This window comes from Cibotium barometz, chromosome 24 (assembly GCF_041138505.1).
Source record: "Cibotium barometz isolate CiBa-2024 chromosome 24, ASM4113850v1, whole genome shotgun sequence".
Classification (NCBI taxonomy): domain Eukaryota; kingdom Viridiplantae; phylum Streptophyta; class Polypodiopsida; order Cyatheales; family Cibotiaceae; genus Cibotium; species Cibotium barometz.
The window spans coordinates 16,332,758-16,339,579 of record NC_141069.1 but is presented as its reverse complement, the minus strand read 5'-3'; positions in this window follow the sequence as shown (position 1 = coordinate 16,339,579).

Sequence of the window (6,822 nt, the reverse complement as noted above, 5' to 3'; positions counted from 1 at the left end):
CGAATAATTTGAAGAAACTTATTGTACGATAGAATGTTACTAATATATAAGCCAGCCAGATTTGATATTTTTGTTGTTGTGGAACTTTACTGAACTTTTCCTCTTTGAAGAGTAAGAATGTAAAACTTACAAATGGATATTTAAATATTAAAATTATATATTTTCTTAAGCATAATTTTTCATTTATAAGTGAATAGTCTATTAAATATTTTTAATATTCTAGATTACATTTTTGAAGTGAATAGTCTATTAAATATTTTTCCTCTTTGTAGAGTAAGAATGTAAAACTTGAAAATGAATATTTAAATATTAAAATTATATATTTTCTTGAGCATAAATTTTCATTTAGAAGCTTAAGGGAGACTGGCCCTCCCTCCACGTGTTTTGTTATACACACACACACACACACACACACACACACACACACACACACATATATATATATATATATATATATATATATATATATATATATATAGAGAGAGAGAGAGAGAGAGAGAGAGAGAGAGTGTGTGTAGAATAATTTAGGTTTTTTAATTAAAAAATGATTGAGAAAAAGTGGTTGCATTTTTGCTAGCCTTCAAATTTTTAAAAATTTTGGTTATTCTATGTATGCCAGGCACCTCAGTTTGCTAGCTTTGAGCCCCACGTGGTCGTGCCTTCGCCTCCTCGAGCTCCTCAACCGCCTTTGTAGAGTAAGAATGTAAAACTTAAAAATGGATATTTAAATATTAAAATTATATATTTTCTTAAGCATAATTTTTCATTTATAAGTGAATAGTCTATTAAATATTTTTAATATTCTAGATTACATTTTTGAAGTGAATAGTCTATTAAATATTTTTCCTCTTTGTAGAGTAAGAATGTAAAACTTAAAAATGGATATTTAAATATTAAAATTATATATTTTCTTAAGCATAAATTTTCATTTAGAAGCTTAAGGGAGACTGGCCCTCCCTCCACGTATTTTGTTATACACACACACACACACACACACACACACACACACACACACACATATATATATATATATATATATATATATATATATATATATAGAGAGAGAGAGAGAGAGAGAGAGAGAGGAGAGAGAAAGTGTAGAATGATTGAGAAAAAGTGGTTGCATTTTGGCTAGCCTTCAAATTTTTAAAAATTTTGGTTATTCTATGTATGCCAGGCACCTCAGTTTGCTAGCTTTGAGATCCACGTGGTCGTGCCTTCGCCTCCTCCAGCTCCTCGACCGCCTTTGCCTCCTCCAAGTGCAAACCAGAACTGGTACTGCGCTGCTACCTTGAACTCGATGCAATTGTATACATGAGTGTTGTAATGAATTGTTTTATAATTAATGATTCAACCTAATATAAACATCAATTCAAAACCTTCCTAAAAAGTCAAAGACTGATGACTTTTGATTAATGTTTGATAAAGATAGAATGTTTCTAATATATAAGCCAGCCAGATTTGACATTTTTGTTGTTGTGGAACTTTACTGAACTTTTCCTCTTTGTAGAGTAAGAATGTAAAACTTAAAAATGGATATTTAAATATTAAAATTATATATTTTCTTAAACATAATTTTTCATTTATAAGTGAATAGTCTATTAAATATTTTTAATATTCTAGATTACATTTTTGAAGTGAATAGCCTATTAAATATTTTTTCCTCTTTGTAGAGTAAGAATGTAAAACTTAAAAATGGATATTTAAATATTAAAATGATATATTTTCTTAAGGATAAATTTTCATTTAGAAGCTTAAGGGAGACTGGCCCTCCCTCCACGTGTTTTGTTACACACACACACACACACACACACACACACACACACACACACACACACACATATATATATATATATATAGAGAGAGAGAGAGAGTGTGTAGAATAATTTGGGTTTTTTAATTAAAAAATGATTGAGAAAAAGTGGTTGCATTTGGCTAGCCTTCAAATTTTTAAAATTTTGGTTATTCTATGTATGCTAGGCACCTCAGTTTGCTACCTTTGAGCTCCACGTGGTCGTGCCTTCGCCTCCTGGAGCTGCTCGACCGCCTTTGCCTCCTCCAAGTGCAAACCAGAATTGGTACTGCGCTGCTACCTTGAACTCGATGCAATTGTATACATGAGTGTTGTAATGAATTGTTTTATAATTAATGATTCAACCTAATATAAACATCAATTCAAAACCTTCCTAAAAAGTCAAAGACTGATGACTTTTGATTAATGTTTGATAAAGATTTGGATTGTTTTGTTTTAAATAAAATATTTATTTATATAGAATATATATATATATATAGAGGACTACCTAAAGATTTCAAACAAAATGTATTATATATATTTATCTATACCTTGAACTCGATGCATTCATGGATGGGAGAGGAGGCTATTCACATGAACGGCTTGATGTCAATGGTGTGGCCAACGGCAGCCCCTTCGCCATGGCACAAGGAAACGATCGATCATCACTGTCTTGGTTTTTGTTGTGATACCTGAGAAGCCCATGGGACCAAATCCCTTCTGCATTGCATTGCCCCTCATACCTCTTATGCTCGAATTATTGACATACACGCCTTCAAGAACAGATTCCTTTATGAAAGTTGGCACAGTATGTGTCCTCTACATGGGGAACATGCATGTTGTTCAAACACAATGTGTCCTCTACATGGGAACATGCATGTTGTAATGAATTGTTTTATAATTAATGATTCAACGTAATATAAACATCAATTCAAAACGTTCCTAAAAAGTCAAAGACTGATGACTTTTGATTAATGTTTGATAAAGATTTGGATTGTTTTGTTTTAAATAAAAGATTTAATTTATATAGAATAAATATATATAATATAGAGGACTACCTAAAGATTTCAAACAAAATGTATTATATATATTTATCTATACCTTGGACTCGATGCATTCATGGATGGGAGAGGAGGCTATTCACATGAACGGCTTGATGTCACGGTGTGGCCAACGGCAGCCCCTTCGCCATGCAGAAGGAAACGATCGATCACTGTCTTGGTTTTTGTTGTGATACCTGAGAAGCCCATGGGACCAAATCCCTTCTGCATTGCATTGCCCCCTCATACCTCTTATGCTCGAATTATTGACATACACGCCTTCAAGAACAGATTTCTTTATGAAAGTTGGCACAGTATGTGTCCTCTACATGGGGAAACATGCATGTTGTAATGAATTGTTTTATAATTAATGATTCAACGTAATATAAACATCAATTCAAAACGTTCCTAAAAAGTCAAAGATTGATGACTTTTGATTAATGTTTGATAAAGATTTGGATTGTTTTGTTTTAAATAAAAGATTTATTTATATAGAATAAATATATATATATATATATATATAGAGGACTACCTAAAGATTTCAAACTCACATGATATTTTACATATTCCTAGGTGAATCCCTTGGGCCCGCACTCTCATCATCTTTTTAAATGAGTTTCCTAAAAGCTAAAATTAGGTGAACCGCCTTCAAACATATATAGATATATATACAAATACATATACATATATATATGTATGTATATGCATATACATATATATATATACATATACAAATACATATACAACCATATATGTATGTATATGCATATGCATATGCATATACATATACATATACATATATATATACATATAGATACATATACATATACATCATGTGGATACCTTTTTACCATTCATTCACTTGAGCGTAGTTGGGTCTTAATCTATTCTACGTACGTGTCATTTAGTTTCTGATTCACCGTTTCGATTATTTTCATAATCCATACTTTCTTCTAGATTAAATAAAATTAAAAAAATATTTCATTAATATATTTCTTAATGATGTACAGTATGGATAACGAGGGGGAAATTGTGAGGTGTTCCATGGACGTTCAGGATAGAAGCCATTGTGCAAAGTATTCAAGACCTCAACAATCTGAGGTAAGAGAAGATAATGAGAAGACTCAACGAATAATGCATGCTTTTAAGCAATGCCAGAGGAAACTAAAAACCTCTACTAAGTGGGTGCGACGTAACCATGGTAAGAAGACTCGAAATGGAAAGAAGACAATAAATGTAACATCAGAGAATATACTCTATTTGGTCAACGACACAAACTCCCATGTGTTAAATGTGGAGAGCTTGATTGCTGGTCTTGGTCAGTGCATAAGAAATCATGGAAGTGGGGAGAGCAGTTCAACTCGAGAATCAGTTTCTGCCATTATAAGTAGCAATCACGAGATTAAGGATATTGTCGAAGCTACCTACCTCCACGTAATGGATACATGTGGTGCTTTCGGAGCACACCTATGTGATATTGGTTGTCGAAAGACAATTGATGCTATAAAAGAGCAACAAGACAAGTTAAGTGCCCATGTTGATAGGCTTGGAATGCAAGTATCAAGCTTTAAAGTAACATTGAATAGGTTTGGGGCTTTACTTACCCAAATGAGTCGTAGATTGCAAACACGTGGAATGTAATTACTCAATTGGTTCACCAATTAGGAGTTGATCTTATGATCCTTTTGTAACACTTATGACACTATTTTTTTTTGTAAGTTTGGGCTCTAAGTACTCTAATGATAATGATGGTCGTTTACTTACCAAAATGAGTTATAGATTGTAAACACGTGGAATGTAATTATTCATTTGGTTCACGATAAGAAGTTTTTGTTATGATCCTTTTGTAATGCTTATGACAGTATTTTCTTTTTGTAACTTTGGGCTCTAAGTACTCGAATGATAATGATCGTTCTTTTTGTCTCTCAGATATCATTGTGAGAGAGAGAGAGAGAGAGAGAGAGAGAGAGAGAGAGAGAGAGAGAGAGAGAGAGAGAGAGAGAGATTGATTTATATATGTGGATATAATCTCTTAGTATTTATATGGAGATTATAGAGAATGTCTCTTTTAATGGTTTTTTATAGAAAATTCTCTTTTTATGGATTTTTGTCTCTTATATGTACATGGAGGAGAGAGAGAGAGAGAGAGAGAGAGAGAGAGAGAGAGAGAGATTTCTAAGCTTGGTTTGGTCATTGGAAGACATTGGATGTTGATTTTATAATGTTTTTGTAATATTTGTGACATTGTTATTATCTTTTTATAAGTATATATGTAATGTTTTATTATTATAGATTTTGTCTGTTATTATCTTTTTATCTTTTTATAAGTATATATGTAATGTTTTATGATTATAGATTTTGTCTGTTATTTTTATATATGTAAGTTTTAAGGAAAACTGTGAAATGAAGTTAAGGGGATGGAAAGAGCTCTCATCTATTCTACTTTGTGGATCAATGTAGGTACATTAGCTTTTCATAGGACTGCCATATTGTTGATTTGTCATATAGTTTGGGTCTTCCTTAGTCTTTTGAGGTAAGCTACCAAAACTTTGCTTTATTTTTGTTTTTCTTCTTAATTGTATGTTTATTTTTAGAATTTATGATTTTTAAATACGAATAGTTCGATATAGTTTGATAAGAGCATAAGGATTTTAACACTAGTTCTGTAATTGGACACTTAAGTGTCCTGAGACACTAAAGTGCCCTGAAAAGTTCTTGAATTTTTGTGGGCAATCTATTAAGAGTTTTGAAATACTTAACATCCATAGATGTTCCTCAAGACCCAAAAAATCCTTGAGATTTTTTAAATTGCACTTTTCTTAGCTTTTGCAAGGTAATATTTTAATTTTCTTAGACACATGCTGATAAAATGCATGATTTTTGCTGTTTTCAAAATAGTAGTAATTTGGACATAACTTTTAGAAGGGACATAGTTTGATCATGAAACTTGGCTTGATAGAAAGCCCATGATGTAAACTAAATCCTGGAATCATCAAACGATAAATTTTTGACTCACTAATATTGAAATGACGTTTTTTATACAGGTGGAGCATGAATTTTTCTCCTTCAATATGCAAGCTAATAATGTAAAACTTGAGGTGCACCCATGTTATATACTACTTTGTTTTGAATTTTCCAAAACTTTAGAGCCACTTTTTGGGCCTCTTCTCATACATGGCCTTTTGCGCAACCTGTTTTTAATACATAAAATGTCTAATTATGAGCCTAATTTTGATTTTCATCAAAGGGGAAAGCTGTGTAAGTGCATTATTTGTTGTAACTATACGTGTAGACTACTTGTGCAAGCATAGTTATGATTAGTTTTTGATAAAAGATGATCAAATTTTGCATTTTTATTTTTTACAGTTTTTTTAGAACTAGGCGATAAGAACCTACTTAAGTGGAGGCTAAGTTAGTGTCATACACATCAAATTATGGCTTATTTATCTCATCTCAAGCATGAAAACCAATAATCAGCATTCTCATTGATAGGGCTACATTATTTTTTAGTGGCGTGATTGAGTTTTGATAATACGCGTTACTTTTGCTGATTTTATGCAACTTTTTTGGAAAAAATTCTAGGAAAGGAAAATGATTTTTTTGGTGAACTTTTACCTCCTTGGACTGATGTATGCTATCAAAATATCTTGGGAAAAATGGTATTGATATCATTGGATTTTTTTTTGAGAGAATGATGCTTGCATATTTGGAAAAATCCTAAAAAATGTTCATTTTCAAGATATATGCTACTTTGTTGCTTATGTACTTCCAAATAAAAAGGCATTTTATATGTTTAGCATTTTTTACATAAGCATAGGGTTATGTTCTACATGCCCAATGAAGCATTTTGGTTTTTAAAGCCTACATTAGGAGTTTGATTTTTTTTCGCAACCCCCAAAAAAGGACACTTAAGTGTCCTGTTTTGGTACCAAACTAGTGTTAATGCTCATGAGAAAAGATGAAACTTGGCAAAGATCAAATAAGTTTATG